General features: G+C 48.6%; 1 protein-coding gene across 2 annotated transcripts in view; it reads left to right on the plus strand.

The window, feature by feature from the left end:
* Positions 1-12,797: 12,797 nt before the first annotated feature.
* The window catches only part of INTS15 (integrator complex subunit 15), a 199,228-nt gene continuing 195,713 nt past the window's right edge, over positions 12,798-16,312 (plus strand). Inside the window, exon 1 of one of the 2 annotated variants that reach the window (XM_078663086.1) lies at positions 12,798-13,174. The gene's annotated coding sequence lies outside the window, so the exon portion shown is untranslated. The remainder of the gene's footprint in view (positions 13,175-16,312) is intronic. The other variant, XM_078663087.1, reaches the window with a different exon arrangement.

Below are 16,312 nucleotides of genomic sequence, written 5' to 3' on the forward strand. Positions count from 1 at the left end.
GCGAAAACCAGCCATGTGGGAAACTAGCATTAGAGTTTGATGTCCAGCACGAGACATGAGCGTTCACCAGGACCGGTGCATTAAAACCAGCCCTGTGAAAACCCAGCATTAGTGTGTGTTGTGCAACGTGAGACACGAGCGTGCACCAGGATCTCTGAGCGAAAGCCAGCCATGTGGGAAACCAGCATTAGAATGTGCTGTGAAGCGTGAGACAGAAGCATGCACCAGGATCCGTGTATGAAAACCAGCATCAAAATGTGTGCAGTGCCACGTGAGACACGAGCGTGCACCCGGATAAGTGCATGAAAAATACCCCTATAGAAAACTAGCATTAGTGTGTTGTGAGAAAGTGAGTTTCTGTTTCAGTACCCGCCCCCCCCCCCCCCACTTTTTGCCTGATACCTGATGCACTTTTCCTTGGTGTGCCCTGGGTCCCTGCCAATCAGGTACCCAAGGCCTGTGTTCCTTCCCTAAAAACTGCACTAAAGCCTAAACCCAATTGGCATCTCTGGCCACATATCAGCCCCTAGTAAATGGTACCCAGGGCATTGTGACCAGAGAAGACCCTAAGGGCTGCAGCACTTATTGTACCACCTTTACGGGCCCTGTACCCTGACACACACACACTGCCTTTGCAGGCTGAGTGTCCTGGTGCAGAACTAAACAAAGAGTCGACATGTGCCATGCCCACAAACCCACTGCCCTGGCCTACATCAGCCACCTCTCTAGCTGGGTGCCCTATGCCAGTGGTGTGGGCACAGGTGCATGAGTCCTGTGCCCCTACAGTACCCAGGGCCATTCCTGGGCACTGTAAGTGCAGTGCTGCCATTAAGAGTATATGGTGCTGGGAGGTTGTCATTAAGAACTCCACAGCACCATAATGGCTACACTGAAGGCTGACAAGTTTGATATCAAACTTCTCAGCACATTAAACCCACACTGATGTAAGTGTAGGATGTAATGTAAAATGCACTACAGAGGGCATCTTAGAGATGCCCCCTGAAACCTAACCTACAATCCACGTCTTGTCTGAGAGGCTGCCTAGGCTGCCACACAGCAGACATGTTGCTGGACCCCTGGGTGGAGAGCTCCCGCTCTCCTGGGCCTGCAACAATGCACATCCTGGGACGAGGTGCCAAGCCTCCTCCCCCAGGATGGGCAGGGGAAGCTTCAAAGGCCTTTGTGAGCTTCTCCAGACCCCTTGCTGTACTCAGCAACTGGCCCCCACCAGCTCTGACCCCCCACTCTGGCGGGAAGACTGGCAAGAAACCCTACGTCAGACAGGGGAGTGTGCCAGCCTGTGCCAACTCCACCGCTCAGGTGGGAGAGGCGAGGTGATGCACAACCCCGGGCTCTGCCCATCTTGAAGATGGGGAGCCCTGCCCAATCACAGCTAGGCTCATGCCCCCCTCCCACCGGAGAGGAGCAGGCTAGGGGATGTACCCACCCCAGGAAAGGGACCCATTGGTTCCTGCCCTTGCCCTACCTGTAACGCCCCTAAATTTAGTATTTAGGGGCACCCTGAACCTATTTCCACAGATCCAGATTCTGAAACAAGAAAGAAGAACAAGAAACAAGAAGACCTGCTGTGCAGCTGCTAAATAGAGGAAGACACCAACTGATTTGGCCCCAGCCCTACCGGCCTGTCACCCCTCGAACCTGCTTCTGCTAAACCCAGGCGTCAGTGGCCAGCAAACTCACAAACCCCGGAGGACCTGACTGCCTTGTGGCTCTGACTAACTGGGTCTCCCACGAGCAGTGGTACTGCTCAAAGCAAGTAACAAGCCCTGGCATCAGCCCGGACCGCGAACCCTGCACACTCTGCACCCGCCAAGCCTGGCCTGTGCTGGAGTGAACCAAGACCCTGAGGACGCCCCCCCGGCGATTTTGACTTGGAATCCAGTGCCAAAGGACCCTCCTCGATGACCCCGACGACGCCTGCAGCCTCAGGACAAAGCACCCCTCCGACCGCGACCAGCAGGGGGTAATATTTCCCGAACTCAAAAGACACCCATGCACCCGGTGCCCCACCGCCCTCTGTGCCCAACACCTGGGTGCCTACCTATCCTCCAATCTCCCAACTTACCCCTCGTAGTGTTGGTCGCTCCAGAAGGTCCTCCGTCCCCGAGCCTGCAGCCTTTGTTCCCTTTTCAAGATCGTCATTGAATAACATTGAGCGCCCAACGGCTCAAAAGCACTCTGCACCCAGCCGCCCAAGTGCCCCTGGCAGGGCAAACTTTACCCTATCCTACTTCCCCATTTGCCCTGAGCAAGTGACCAGGAGCCCAGCTCCCACAGCCACGTGGCCTGCTAGCCAGCAGCCACCAACCGAAGTCCCCCTGCCTCTCATCGGATAACATTGGGCCTAACTACCTCTGCACTCGCCGCCCCTGTGCCGCTGCGGGTGTACCAACTGTACCTACTTGACCCTGGGGGACCCCTAAGTCTATGCCCAGAACCTTAACTTCACCAGTCGAGTACTCACCTGAAAACCGATGACTCACTTTCCTGCCATAGGATAACATTGACTGGTTTGACTCGAAAAATCTTCTAAGTGTGAAGTTTTGAAACTTTAAAATATTCATCTAAAATCAGCCGAATAACGAATTCCAAAGTACTCACCTGTGATCAGGAGAGAAGCCAGTACTGTACTTTTAGCCAAGTACTGAACCGCAAAAGTAGTCATAACCGTGTTTACTAGTATTCTAAATTTCTTCCATAGGAAACCATTGACTGTTTTTCTGTGAAATTTCTTGTCTACTTTTGAAAATTACAAATATTCCTTAAAAATCGTACCAATTACTAAAACATAATTACTTACCTGTCTTAGGTATTGTGCAACGTAACGAGAACCTACTTTACCTATGATTTGAATTTCCTTCCATTGGATAACATTGCTAGTTTTTCATTGAAAAATTTCTAAGTGTCAACTTTTAAAATACCTTTATATTCTTTAAAAATCATTGCAATACCTAAAACGTTTTTACTAAACTGTTTTCAGCTTAGACTCCAAGACTGAATCTAGGATCTAGTCCTGGAATTACAAAAGTAATCTATAAAGTGATCAGCTGCATTTATGTAGAAAAATCTATTGAGCGCACTGTTAAATTGTGTTTAGTATTGTGTTGCCTACTGCAACCATTGTACCTATTGTGTTTACGAAGTTTATTGCCTCTTTGAAAAGTAATGACCTGAGAGCAATCATATTGAGAAAAGTATATTTTGATACCTGATGGTTCTAACAATAAAACAACTATATCTTTTGATATAACAACAATTGGCCTAGAGTTCCGTTCTTGAGTGTGTGAAACCTTTTGCTGACTGAGTGTGTACGACAAATGCTTTACACTGTCCTCTGGTACTGCCTTACTGCCCAACCAAGCTACCACTTTAGAGAGTAATGTCAGACCTGACTTTAACCTCTGTTATACCTCTGGGGATTGTGGACTCTATACCCACTGTACCTTACTTTGGTCCAGTATATATTGAGCCACTTTCTCACATGTGTACTGTGCAGCATGAGACATGAACGTCCACTAGAATCTGTGCATGAAAACCAGACATGCGGAAAAGTAGCATTAGAGTGTGCTGTGCAGCATGCAACACAAGCGCGCACCAGGATATGTGTAGGAAAATCTGCCCTGCTATGTGGAAAACCAGATTTAGAGTGTGCTGTGTAGTGAGTAACATGAGCGTGAACCAGAATTCCTGTACAAATACCTTCCACGTAGGAAGCCAGTACCAGAATGTATGCCGTGAGCCACCAGCGTGCACCAGGATCTGTGTACAAACTAAGGCAGTAAGGGAACTAGTCCCAGAATGTGTGCTGTACAGCCTGAGACACAAGAATGCACCAGTATCTACGTACGAAAAACAGCAATGTGAGAAATTAACATCAGAATGTGCACCACCAGTGTGCACCAGGAGCCATGTATGACAAGCATTTGCAAAGCAATAGGTGTCGCATTTGCAAAAGTTTAAGCTATTGGCATTGTAAATGACAATTACTTTTATATATCTGTTTTGCTAATCAACACATAAATGAAAGGCATCGTCATTTTACAATGCCAATAGCTCAAACGCTTGTAAAGGATAGACCTATTAAAAGAAGCGGCAGCCATTATCCTGGGCTGCTCAGAAAGTGAAAGCATGCATGGCGCACTGAATGTTTCAGGAAAGCATGTTGTGCCTGCAGTAGGAGAAACTCATTAAAGAAAATAGTGCTTACAGACTAAAAAAGATGTACCGTGTAACAACTGAAGTAAAAGGGCCAGTCCTCATGGGAGGTTACAAATTAAGACACGGCGGTACTAAGGAGGGACTAACAAGCCTATTTCCGAATCAGAAGCCAGCATTTACGAAAGAAAATTACACAAGCCAAAGGCAAATATGGGAGGAGAGTGGGCGGGGCTTCTGTTTCATACTCCAATACATCATGCCACAGAGTGGTGCATGCGATGCCCAAGCTCGACTTAAAAAATAAGTAAAAAACATTGTAATTTACAAAGCCAATAGCTCTAACTTTCACAAAAGTATGACACCAATTGTGTTGCCATTGCTTGTTTAATTAGCATGGACACAAAAATATAGGGCAGCTGGTAAAATGCCAAGTATGTTGTATGAGACAAACTAAACATGCACTGTTATTCAACTTACTGTGCAAGTTATATGTTTGTCATTAACACCTCGTAACATATTCATAATATGAAAATCAAAACACTTTGGGGCAGATTTACAAGCCCCTTGCGCCACTTTTGCGTCACTTTTCCCATGTTAAAAGTGCTGCAAAAGTGGCGCAAGGTGATTGTAAATCTGCCCCTTTATTTCACCATTTTAATACTTTGCTTTTTTCATTGCCGTTTTTTTTACCTTTACCCTTTAATCTTTCGCATATTTTGATATTATTTTTCCCCTTATTTGAAACCCTCATGTTATTTCGCTATGATTACATATGCTTCAGAAATACTTTCCTTGCTTTCACAAGGTTTATTAACTTAATTGCTATTTACGTTAGAATTCATTCTCTTTATTTATTGCGCTTTCTGTCTGTCTCTCTTCGTGCAAAGGTTTCTGGTGATTTATCGCCAGAGCCAAGTTTGGATCCTGTTGAATCGTGTATCCCCGAACTCAGCCCGAGCAGTGATCAGCTGCTTCTGTCTGAACCTGCCCGAGCTGAGTTTCATTTCCGGAAAGTGCCGAAGTGCAGGGGTTACACGATACGATGGGGATACCAGATATTGTACAACACCGGCGCAGCCCGGTGGGTCACTCCTCCTTTCCTTCTTCTCTGGGGGTGGATCAGAGGTGTCGCACCATGTCGGTATTGCGCTCCCCATCCCACTTCACTGGTTCACACAGCAGCAGGTGGGGCAGCATGCAGGCACCTCCGCACAACGGACCATGGGTATGCGATGACCCTTTTACACTTTGAGGTACGGTTTTCACTCGCCTCATGCCGGCTTCCGCACCATAGCAGACACCCCCTTCATGGGCAGTGCTGGTCGCCACCACTTCGCGTTATACTACCCACGCTCTTATCCCCACATCCGCGGGCGCTGCAGCTGTGGGGGTCAGTTGGGGCATCGCCAGCCAGCAGCCTGAGGCACCACTAGCTCTGTACAGGTAGCGACAGGTCACTCCCCTTGTCCCTGCTTCGTTCACACCTTCTGCAGCTTAGACTACCCAAGGCTCATCTCATGCCCTGTGGGTAACTGGTCACTGCTCACGACCGCTGGTAGGGGTTGCCATCGACATGGGCTACACTCTCCACCTTACCCAACATCAGGGCTGCTGTACATGCGTGTCTAATCTGCTAGTCGCCAATGTAGGTGTCAGGGCCTTAAGCCCCCATGTAATTGTAATGACCACGCAGACACAGTAATGTACTATCTAGAACAGACCCAGGGCACATGCCCCCGGCAGGGTCACATGACCTGCGACTGATGGGTGTGAGGTGATGGTGGAAGCCAGCCTTCAGGGAGTGGCTGTTGGAGGCACATCACTTCTAAACTCTAGAACGTGACCAGCTGGTCACTACAATGATATCCTTTGCATTTTATGTTTATACCAGAGGGCCATTGGAATTCAGTTCCTTTATATATGATATCTGCATGACCAATTATGTACTGGAAGAGGTTGTGGTCAGTCCCAGAATTGGCCGCCTACAGAGCAGAACTATCCGAGATCTGGATTTCTCTTAAATGCAAAAAGATACCGTGGCTGGAGCAAATTAGGGCAGGCAGCATCCGGTTGGGTCTCCCAGACTTGTGGGAAAATCCAGAGACATTTTGCCCTGGGATACCAAAATGAGAACTTCATGCTCTGATACGTATGCAGAATTGCCAAACATTTCTGAGCTCTGCAACTGTGGGCAGGCTAACGTCTGAGTTCCTCTTAGTTAAGTCGGAATCCAAAATCAAGGAATTCATGGATGTAATTGAACCCCCTCTTGCTAGAAAGCTGTATCTTCAGTTAAGGCATGGCACTTTACCCATTAGGTCATTTACAACCAAATGGTCCAAAACTAACATTGAAGGTTGCCCTGCCTGTGACTACAAAATTGAAAATGTACCACATGTTTTGTTCTTTTGTCCTGCTTATTCTGCAATTAGAATTTGTTGGTTGACTCCAATCTGTAAGAACCTTAAATGTCTGCATTTTATCCAGGCATGTAGAATATTGACTTATGACACCCATCCCCCATTGTGTTTGCTGTATCTCGATACCTATTCAGTATGTGCCGTAGGAGACAAACATTTTTAACTTAAATGTTAGCAATTATGAAATGTTATCGTTTTTCTTCATTGATAACTCACAGTTTAATTCTCTTTTTAAACGTATAATGATTATTTATAATTTTTAACAATTTGTGCTGGTTTGTATTTTATGTGCACTTTTATGGTCATTGGCCGAAATAAAGTTATCAATTGAATATCTGCATGGCCCCAAGGTGGGGCTTCAAAATGAAGACGAATATGAGTATTTGTAAGCTTATATGCTTTCTGTCATGCTAGTTGTGAAGAATAAATGATAGGATTAGTGACGTTTGTGCATTTCAAACGGGTCTACAGTGTAGTGTCCTGCGGGACACGTTATAGTGCTCCGCAGGAAGCTGTTCTCTCAGCCACTCCCTCGAGGGCTGGGTACACTGCACCCCCACACCCATCCATCACGGGTGCCACGAGTGACGTGGCCCTGTCAATAAAAGGGCCCGGGTGCACGTGCTCGAGGCCAGTTACCACAGTACCTCGCCTATGTGTCCATGTCCATTATTTGCATAATGTGGGCCTGAGGCCCAGCATTACACTGGCAACAAGGCGGGCAGCTGACCGCGCATGCCTGCTGCTCTGTCTTCGTCGTTCCTTGTGGGGGAGAGTGTGCCCGACGAGCGGCAACTTCGGTGAACTGTCAATAACCACCGACGACTGCAGAGTGGACGGAGCGCCCAGACAACCCCCCAGACGGGTGAGCAACTAGCGGTGCCGGCATGGTGGCTCGCACAAATCCAGTGCCAGCACGTAAGCCACAGCTGCGATGAGAAGGAGAAAAGGCCGCCCAATGCCAGAATCGCCGCCCGGCACATGAATCGGCAGTACAGAGGAGGTCTGGATAACGTCCACACATGACCGCCACTACAGCCCTGACATAGGCCAACGCAAGAGACGAAGGTCAGTGGTCCAATAAGTAGACGGAGGAGGAAAGGGCTGCCACTGCCAGCTCTGCGATAAAAACGCCGGAGTCCTGACCCTGGGTTTCCCCGTCCATGCCCTGTGGCATCCGCAGACGGTCCCAACTGCTATTATTGGACCGCAAGGACAGGGAGAACAGACACGACAAGACTGTACTGCTTCCAGCAACCACCGAGTGTGGGGAGGGCACCGACTGCCTAAAAAACCCCTGCCGTGCCTGACGTGCGCCCGCCACTGCACCTAGGTGGCCACCTCCATAGTCAAGCGGCCCTGTGACCGGCATCAGGTCAAGAGAGGACGTTGTTTCAGCCCCCGCTTCCTCTTACCGCTCAGCCGGTGGCACCGGACGGTTCCTACATACCGACAGATGCTCAGCGTCAAGATGCTACGAAGGGATGAGGGATTGACATTGTAGAAGCCCGCAAGCACAAGAGAGCCCGCTGCAGTCGAGAGAGAGGAGCACCTTACGGGCAGCGCCACCTTCGGCTGCATGCCCGCATCCTACCGCGGCTGTCACCAACAGACACACACATGGCAGCAAGCTGCTCTGCTGACGGATATGTGCAACAGAGCCACACTGCCAACTGCCACGGCAAGCACGCACCTCAACGAAGTGACCAACAGTGTAGGAGAAGCAGTGGTTCCACACCAACACTATCCCCAGCGCCAAGTAGTCAAGCAAGCTACCACAGCCTGCAATAACGGACAAGAAGGAATATGTACGCCTGCCCTGTCACCCTAAAGGAAAAGGCTGCAAATGATCCAGAACACATTTCCCCTCATCTGCCGAATGCAGAAGCCTCTCTAAGAAGTGCCAGGATAGCGTAGGCGGGAGAGTAAAGCTCAAAGCCTAACAAGAGTGGAGCATTGCAGTGGCTGCTGCGCCACATTGCAATCTGAGGTAGCACTGCACCTGAACAACTAGGCACAGCATTACCCCAAGCATGAGGTCCTTGGACAGGCTCCCTAATCCAGAGCAAAACAGAGGAGACATGCACACAGGGCACCAGGTACAACACTGAGGGAAAGAACATAAAGAAAAGGAGAAGCTGACAGAAGAGTGCAGTTGGGCAGGCGACAGAGCGTCCGCCCGCAACCTTGCAGCCTGAGCACTGCTCCCAGTGCCACTGTAGAGATCAGCTGAAGGATGCCCCCAACAGTCCAAAGAAGAGAAACTTCAAACTCACACCTTGCAAGGGGATACCAAGGGACCAGAACTGCCCCAGCACAGGAAAGTGCCATAGAGCAAAGGATAGCAAAACCCAGCCAGACGACGAGTCCCAAGAGAAGCACACTGAGACAGAGTGCATTACGCACCACTCGCCAACAGCTACCAGAAAACCCAAAATCTGCAGCAACCAGGGTACGCCACCAAGACGACCACAGCGCCACCTGGCGGCTCCCCAGGCGCAACGTGCTGAGGGACATTTTGCAGGGACAGAGCAGATAGCCAACTGTGCCCCACGACCGTCAGCCTCGACAGCACCGCAGACCGGTGGGGAGGCCCTTACGCCCCACTACCCTGCTGGAAGTGGCTAGACCAGCAACAGGAGTTTGCTCACTGATCCTAGCAAGGAGATCCACACCGGCGCATCCAAGCAGCTGTTCAACGCACTGACTGCTCACCGCAACCGACATCAGCAGTAGCAGAGCACAGCACACCGTCCAGCTAACCAATTGGCGACAGCAGTCAACATATCCCAGAGTGCGCACTGCCACCACAAAGGAGACTGCCTGCTCACACCCAGTTACTGAAAGAGGCTGCACCAGACGCAGCCAAGACGATTGACGAATGCAACATATGCCCGAAGGCTGCCTACAATTTCAACGGAGAGCATCCACATCTCACACTGCCTCAAGACAGAGTCGGTCGTGAGCCAAGACAGGCAAGAGAGGAGTCGCACACTCCATGTCGCAGGTTGCCACAGCTACATGTGCTCCAGCAACCAGTGACACGGCCCGGATGTCACGTCGCCCAGCAAGCAAGGAGCACGTCACACCAATTGACCAGTCCGGACAAGCACGCCTAAACAAAGGCAGACGACGGTGCCGCCTAGAGGTCCAAACGCAACGCCCTCGAAGAAAGAAGAGAGTGACAGCCCTGTCACCCCGAAATCGGATGAACACAGGTGGGTCAAACAGACCAACAAAGGGCGAAGACCGAGGACTCGTACAGCAAGCCAAGAGCACACCCTGACACACCCGACAGCCACCAAAGCGGATCGACGGCCCTGGATACAGCCTCAAGGGAGAACCAAGAGTAAGCTGCAGCAAGTGCAACCGAGTCTCATCCCAACGCTTCCCCAAGTGAGCGTCAATCGGTGTCCCTGGATAGAGCCTCAAGGGAGAACCAAGAGTAAGCCTCACCAAGAGCAAACCGAGTATCATCCCAACGCTTCTCCAAGTGAGCATCAACCGGCGTCCCTGGATACAGCCTCACGGGAGAACCGAACATAAGCTGCTGCAAACCCAAACCATCGATCATCCAAACGCTTCCCCAGGCGACAGTCCACCCCAGAGTGTCAGTAGTCCAAGTCAAACAGCATCCCTGCTCCTGACTGCAAGTGCCATGGGTGAACATCAGCACTGAGTGTCTTTCCTCACACCGCCTCAAGACGGAGCCGGCAGTGGTCCCAAGCCAGGCAAAAGAGGATCCACACACTCTACGTGTTGCGCCATCACGGAAACACAACCTCAGAAAGGCAGAGGCACATGGCTGCCAAGTCCCTCCTGACATCCAACTCTCCCAGCAAGTCATCACCACCTGTCATCCTGAGTCACCACCTGGCTGGCAACCACCATCACGCCAGCCATCAACACATGCGTCAAGCACCACCCCCAGAGTATCGATGGACTGGAGTCACACGCTGTTGCCACACCAGCCGAGAAAAGAGACCAGAGGCTATTTGTGACCCGGGCACACTCCTGAACCGCATTAGTGAGAGCAAGCATTGGCCAAGACATCTCCACCCTAGAGGATTGTGCGTGCGACCAAGTAACGGCTCCTAGGTGGTCCTACAGCTGCCCCCAGTCGGCAAACAAACGGTCCCAGCGTAGCCTTCCTGCAGTCCCGCAGCAACCCCGGCAACAGGCCTCTCCAGGTGGGAGAGTGAGAAGAGACTTAGCCCCACCGACGGGTCATCGGTTGCAGCCAAAAGGTTACACAGAGACAATTGATCAGGCAACACCTCCACGAACCGTCACCATGAACTCCATCCATGCTCATGACGCATCCCATTGAAAGAACTGTTTGAATTCACCACAGACCATCGCCAACGTCAACAAATGAGAGGCTATGAAAGGCATGTCATCACATGTGAACTGACGCTATGCAGCGGACATCTCCAAGCCAGCGGTTGTGTCCTGAACCATTCAGGTTAACCTACGAGTGCCGACCGAGAATGTCCTGCTGCAGGCAGAGTCATCAGCCCACCTCGGACGCCTTCCGGCCCCCTGTCTCAGAAGACTGATGGACCCTGTGGTGGTTTAGTTAATTGTTGTGTCCCCACAGGTTGGATTGACGTTTTGTTTGTTCTTCAATAAAGTTGGGAAGGAATGTAGTGTCCTGCAGGACACGTTCTAGTGATCCGCAGGAAGCTGTTCTCTCAGCCACTCCCTCGAGGGCTGGGCACACTGCACCCTCATCCATCACGGGTGCCACGAGTGAAGTGGCCCCATCAATAAAAGGGCCCGGGTGAACGTGCTCGAGGCCAGTTACCACAGTAACTCGCCTATGTGTTCATGTCCATTATTTGCATAATGTGGGCCTGAGGCCCAACATTACATACAGTGCAGGGTTCCTGGCTGTTTTTTAATTTTATTTTTTTGCAGTTTAATATTGCACAAACGCGACCCAAAGGTATAGGAGTAGTTTACATGAGCACCAGTTACATTACACAAGGACACATTCATTTTTTGTAGGCACAGGAGATAAAGCGGTTTGCCCAAAATCACAGGATGCTATGCCCAGGGCTTTAAGTGGGCCGGGTCTCACTGGGTCTGAGCACCGGCAGTTTTTTTAAGGGTGCCTCGAAACGGGTCTCTATCGGGCTCTGCTTTGTGCCGTGTCACAGGCGGTCCATTTTTTTTCCCCGTACTGCAGTGACAGCAGGCACATTGGTGTGCCCGGGTGAGCGTTGGTGAGAAAGGGAAATCCGTTAAAGACAGTACTTTTCTATCTGGATTCCACTTCTCTTTTTGAAACTCGGGAGCAGCAACATTGTCGTGGTGTCACCAGGGCTTTAAGTGGAAGTTTTTTCAATATTATATACATGCCATAGTTGCTGCTTATTTATCTTATGCAAATAACAACCATTGACAAAGCCAATAGGCCTGACTTGTAGATATGATGTGACTTGTATCATATAGCTGGAGGGACGCAATGACAGGAACAGCAAAATACATGTCGGGCGGCACACTGAGCTAAACACAGATTTTTAGCTTATTTGTATTTAAGCCACGCCCTTAATCACGTTGACCACGGCCCTTTAAGAAGTCCCACAGTTGGTTCAGCCCACTTAAAGCCCTGGCTGAGCCAACACAAAGACTCGAACCTAGTTACCCAGCTCCTAAGTCGGCAGCTTTGGCTATAATTATCCTTCACTCTGTGGGCGAACCAGGCGACACTGGAAGCAAGTCGTGGGTTCTCTACATTTTGGGTCATCAATAAAGACTCCTTCGTTGGTGTACCTTCTGATGTCTCACCGTGTTATTTCTGGAGAGAGCATGCCCATCACTTTGCCAATGCTACGTTTTTCGCAAGATAGCGATTTATTTGATAATTCTGGTGAGAGGGGTGTTTTCAGATTTTTGTTACTTATATAAGTAACTACGCACTATCACTTTAGAATTATTGCAATGTTTGTATTTAATAATACAATGAAAAAACAAATGAAATGGTGCTATTTGCGAACCTTAGATGCCGAATCCTGCACTGCAGAACGGCAGCCAACCAATAGAAAGTAAAACCGTTGTGTGCATCTGCAGCCTGGACTCGGGGGCCAATAGGAGAAGCGATGGGCGTGTGCCTAAAGTGGGTTACGTTATTACCAGCAACCAATGGGAGCCAACATACAATGAGCCAATCCGAGGCTGCGCTGTCCCCGCGTCGACCTCGCTTCCTTCCCCAGACGCTAATCAGGACAAAAAAAAAATCGACCCAGCATTGGACGTCGCGAGCCTGCTTGCACTTCCTGCTGCAACCAATGGGAATCAGCACGCTGTCAACCCGAGTCTGCGATGTCCTCCTTCCCGAGGCTTGAGTCGGGGTTAAATATACAATTGCCCTGCGGCCTTTCATTCTGGACATATCCTACCCTTTAGAAGGGGGTCAGAGCAAATACCACGCCTATGGAGCTTTGAGGGACGAAGCATGTCAGACGCCGGGCGCTTGAGCGGTTGGAACACCGGAAAAGGCGGGACCTGTGTCGGAAGTTGTGTTTTCGTCGCTCTGGTACTATGAGGGGGTAAAGCAGTTTTCTGTGGAGGTAACTTTATTGAGTCTGGTGGGAGATTTCTATGGGTGACTGGGGTGTTAAACTGTTGGAGACGGACCAGGGTCTCGGTTCATGAATCCCATGCAGGTCCTTACTCAGTCGCACAAGGTGGCATCACTCAGCGGCCCTGCCACGACATGACATGCCTGCTGCCAGTGAAACTAGTTCCACTTATCCTAGTACTCCTGTTTGTCGTTCCCCCTCTACCTACAGGTTCAAACAGACAGTGACCCCAGGTCTTCAGCAGGCAGGACCGTCACCACAATTACCTGATTGCAGACTCCCTGCTCTGTCAGGCAATAACCGCAGGTTCCTGCTATCAAGCAATAAACCAGCATCCCCAGCGGGCAACTTGCCACCAGTTCGCTACATCAGCACCAGAAGCATTCAGTCCTCTGCCCGACTTTCTGCACTAAACAGAATGTATCCGATAAAGCAGTTGTACGCTGAGTGCTCTTATCAATAGGAAACGGCAACTAAAACAGACAGCATGTTCACCATCACTGGGTATTGATCCACCTGACTGATTACAGCTACAGTTCCAACATGAGGTTATCTCTACCCTACTTCATACTCTAGTCATAGAATCATGCCTCGCCAAAGCCATTTCACCTAGGCAGCCCAGTTATAACCGATCTTGAATTAAGGCCCATCAACTATAACATCCATGTATTCACTTTATACTTCTGGTTTTATATAGGGCAATCCAAGTCAAGTTTATTTCACTTTATACTTCTGGTTTTATATAGGGCAATCCAAGTCAAGTTTACTTCTTAGTACTTTACTTTTAGCCGATAGCAACACAATTGTGACAATTTTTGATGCATCTTACATCGATTTTTCTTGTATGTGTATATGTAGTTCTGAACGATTATTTAAATGATGGTATGATTTTCTTTCCTGTTTTAAATGTTGCCCCTCGTTGTTTAGTGGTACTTTACAAACGAATACCCTAAGATGAGTGCGCTACGTGGTACGTAGACGCATCCCTGTATTATGGGCACACTTATGAGGTTCAGGCTAGCTGACTCAAATAAAGTTCAATCAGGAAAGTTCAAGAAAAAACGAGTTCAATGAAAAAGTTTCATCGTTTGTTGTATTTAGTAGTTTCACAAATTCTTGTAATAAAGCGTTACATCACGCAATTCAATGAATTCAGTATAATCCAACGATGTTTCAACAAATGCTCCAATGCATTTCGGACTAAAATAGTCCTTTGTCAAGGAGCGCTGCGGGAGGATACAAAAAATGCAACTTAGATCAACGGTAAATATCAATTGGGGTGCAATAAAATCATGCTGGTGGCGTGTCTAACAACGTGATCACATGCAGGTTAAAGGTGGTGCGGGTTTAGCGTGCACTAAAAAACATGTTGTAGGGCGTGTGAAACTAAATCCGTGAGCGAACGGTGCTGGAAGGTGAAATGCGAACTTTAACTAGGGTTTGTGACGAAAGGTGGTAGGAGTGATGATGAGGTCGGGAAAGGTTTATAAAAGTTTAAACTGGTCTTACGCTTGAGAAATCAGCGCTGTGCTCACATCGGTGCTGCAAAATGAAACGGTGAAAGACCGTGAGGTGTGGCGAACGGGAAAAAACGTTCAGTGTGAAAAAAGAAGGCATGCAGTTATGGTTACTTACTAAGAAGAGTTCAAAGAGTGGACCGAGTGTCACGAACTTCGCGGAGTTACTGCGGAGTTCGAGGGGAGTGTAAGAAAAGTCGAAATAGATAAAGGACCCAGAATAAGTGAGAAATGGAAGCGGCCATCTTGTAGTGGGGAAAAGTGATCAAGAGTTGGTGTACAATCCAGGTGATATGCAGAACGGGGGTGCATAGTATCAAACAGAACAATTACAGATAGCAACTTAGTTCAGTCCGGTCATTGAGACCGAATGGTTTCAGAGATTGAAGTCTATAAATCCACGAGGTCTCCCGTTGTAGGAGGGTCTTGTTGTTGTCTTTGCCCTCTGTGTGGGTAACCATTTCAAGTACAAGATATTTCAGCTGTGCTACGCTATGATGGGCTTCATTAAAATGGATTGCCACATTCGATTTAGTGTTTTTGGTTCGGATGTTCGACTTGTGTTCATTCAATCGGATTTTTATTTTTCTGCTGATTTTTCCCACGTAGATCTTCCCACATGGACATTTGAGTAAGTAAATCAGGTTTGCTGAATCACATGTAGCATCTACTTTGAGATTGATTTCAAAACCTCTCATAGGGTGGATTATGGTGTTGCCTCCTATGACATTGTTGCAATTATTGCAGTGATGACACGGACGTGTGCCCGTGTGTATTCTTGGTGCAGCAGTCGGTTTGGACAATATTTCTCTGATGTTCATGGGTCTGCTGTAGGCGAAGATGGGGGATTCTTTAAAGAGATCACCAAAATCTGGTTCAGACGATAAGATTCGCCAATGTTTAAGTATGATCTTTTTGTAGATTTTGCTCGAAGTAGAGTATCTGGAGACCAGTGCCATTCTTTGATTGGAATCCTTTTTCTTGCTTTTCAAAGCTTCTGAGCGTGGAATGGTATTTACTCTGTCCGTAGCCTCTTTAATGATTTCTTGTGGGTACCCCCTGCTGGAGAACCTGGTAGCCATGGATTGTATTTGGGAGTTTCTCGTATCATTGTTGGATACTATCCGAGTGACTCTCAGCATTTGACTAAAAGGTAAGTGTCTCTTTAGTGAGTCTTGGTGAAAACTGCTGTATAACAATGCGTTGTTGCGGTCGGTGGTTTTTCGATAGAGATCGGTTTCGATGCCTTCAGGGGTGATTTTCACAAGTACGTCCAAGAACGTAATTTCTTTGTCGGAAATGTTCCATGTGAATTCAATCCGATCGTCTTTGGAATTCAAGATGGTTAATGCTGATTCTAGGTGATCTCGGGAGTCTTTCCAGATGAAAAATAGATCATCTATGTAGCGTGTATATAATTTGAGGTTGTCTTTCCAGTTGGCGTTTGTCAGAATATGGTTAAGTTCAAAGTTGCCCATATATATGTTCGCATACGTCGGCGCGGCGCAATTGCCCATAGCCATCCCGGACATTTGTAAATACCAACGTTGTTCAAAAGAAAAATAACTATGATATAAAGTAAAGACCATGAGTTCCAAAATGAAAGTCT

This window comes from Lissotriton helveticus, chromosome 10, assembly GCF_964261635.1.
Source record: "Lissotriton helveticus chromosome 10, aLisHel1.1, whole genome shotgun sequence".
NCBI lineage: Eukaryota > Metazoa > Chordata > Amphibia > Caudata > Salamandridae > Lissotriton > Lissotriton helveticus.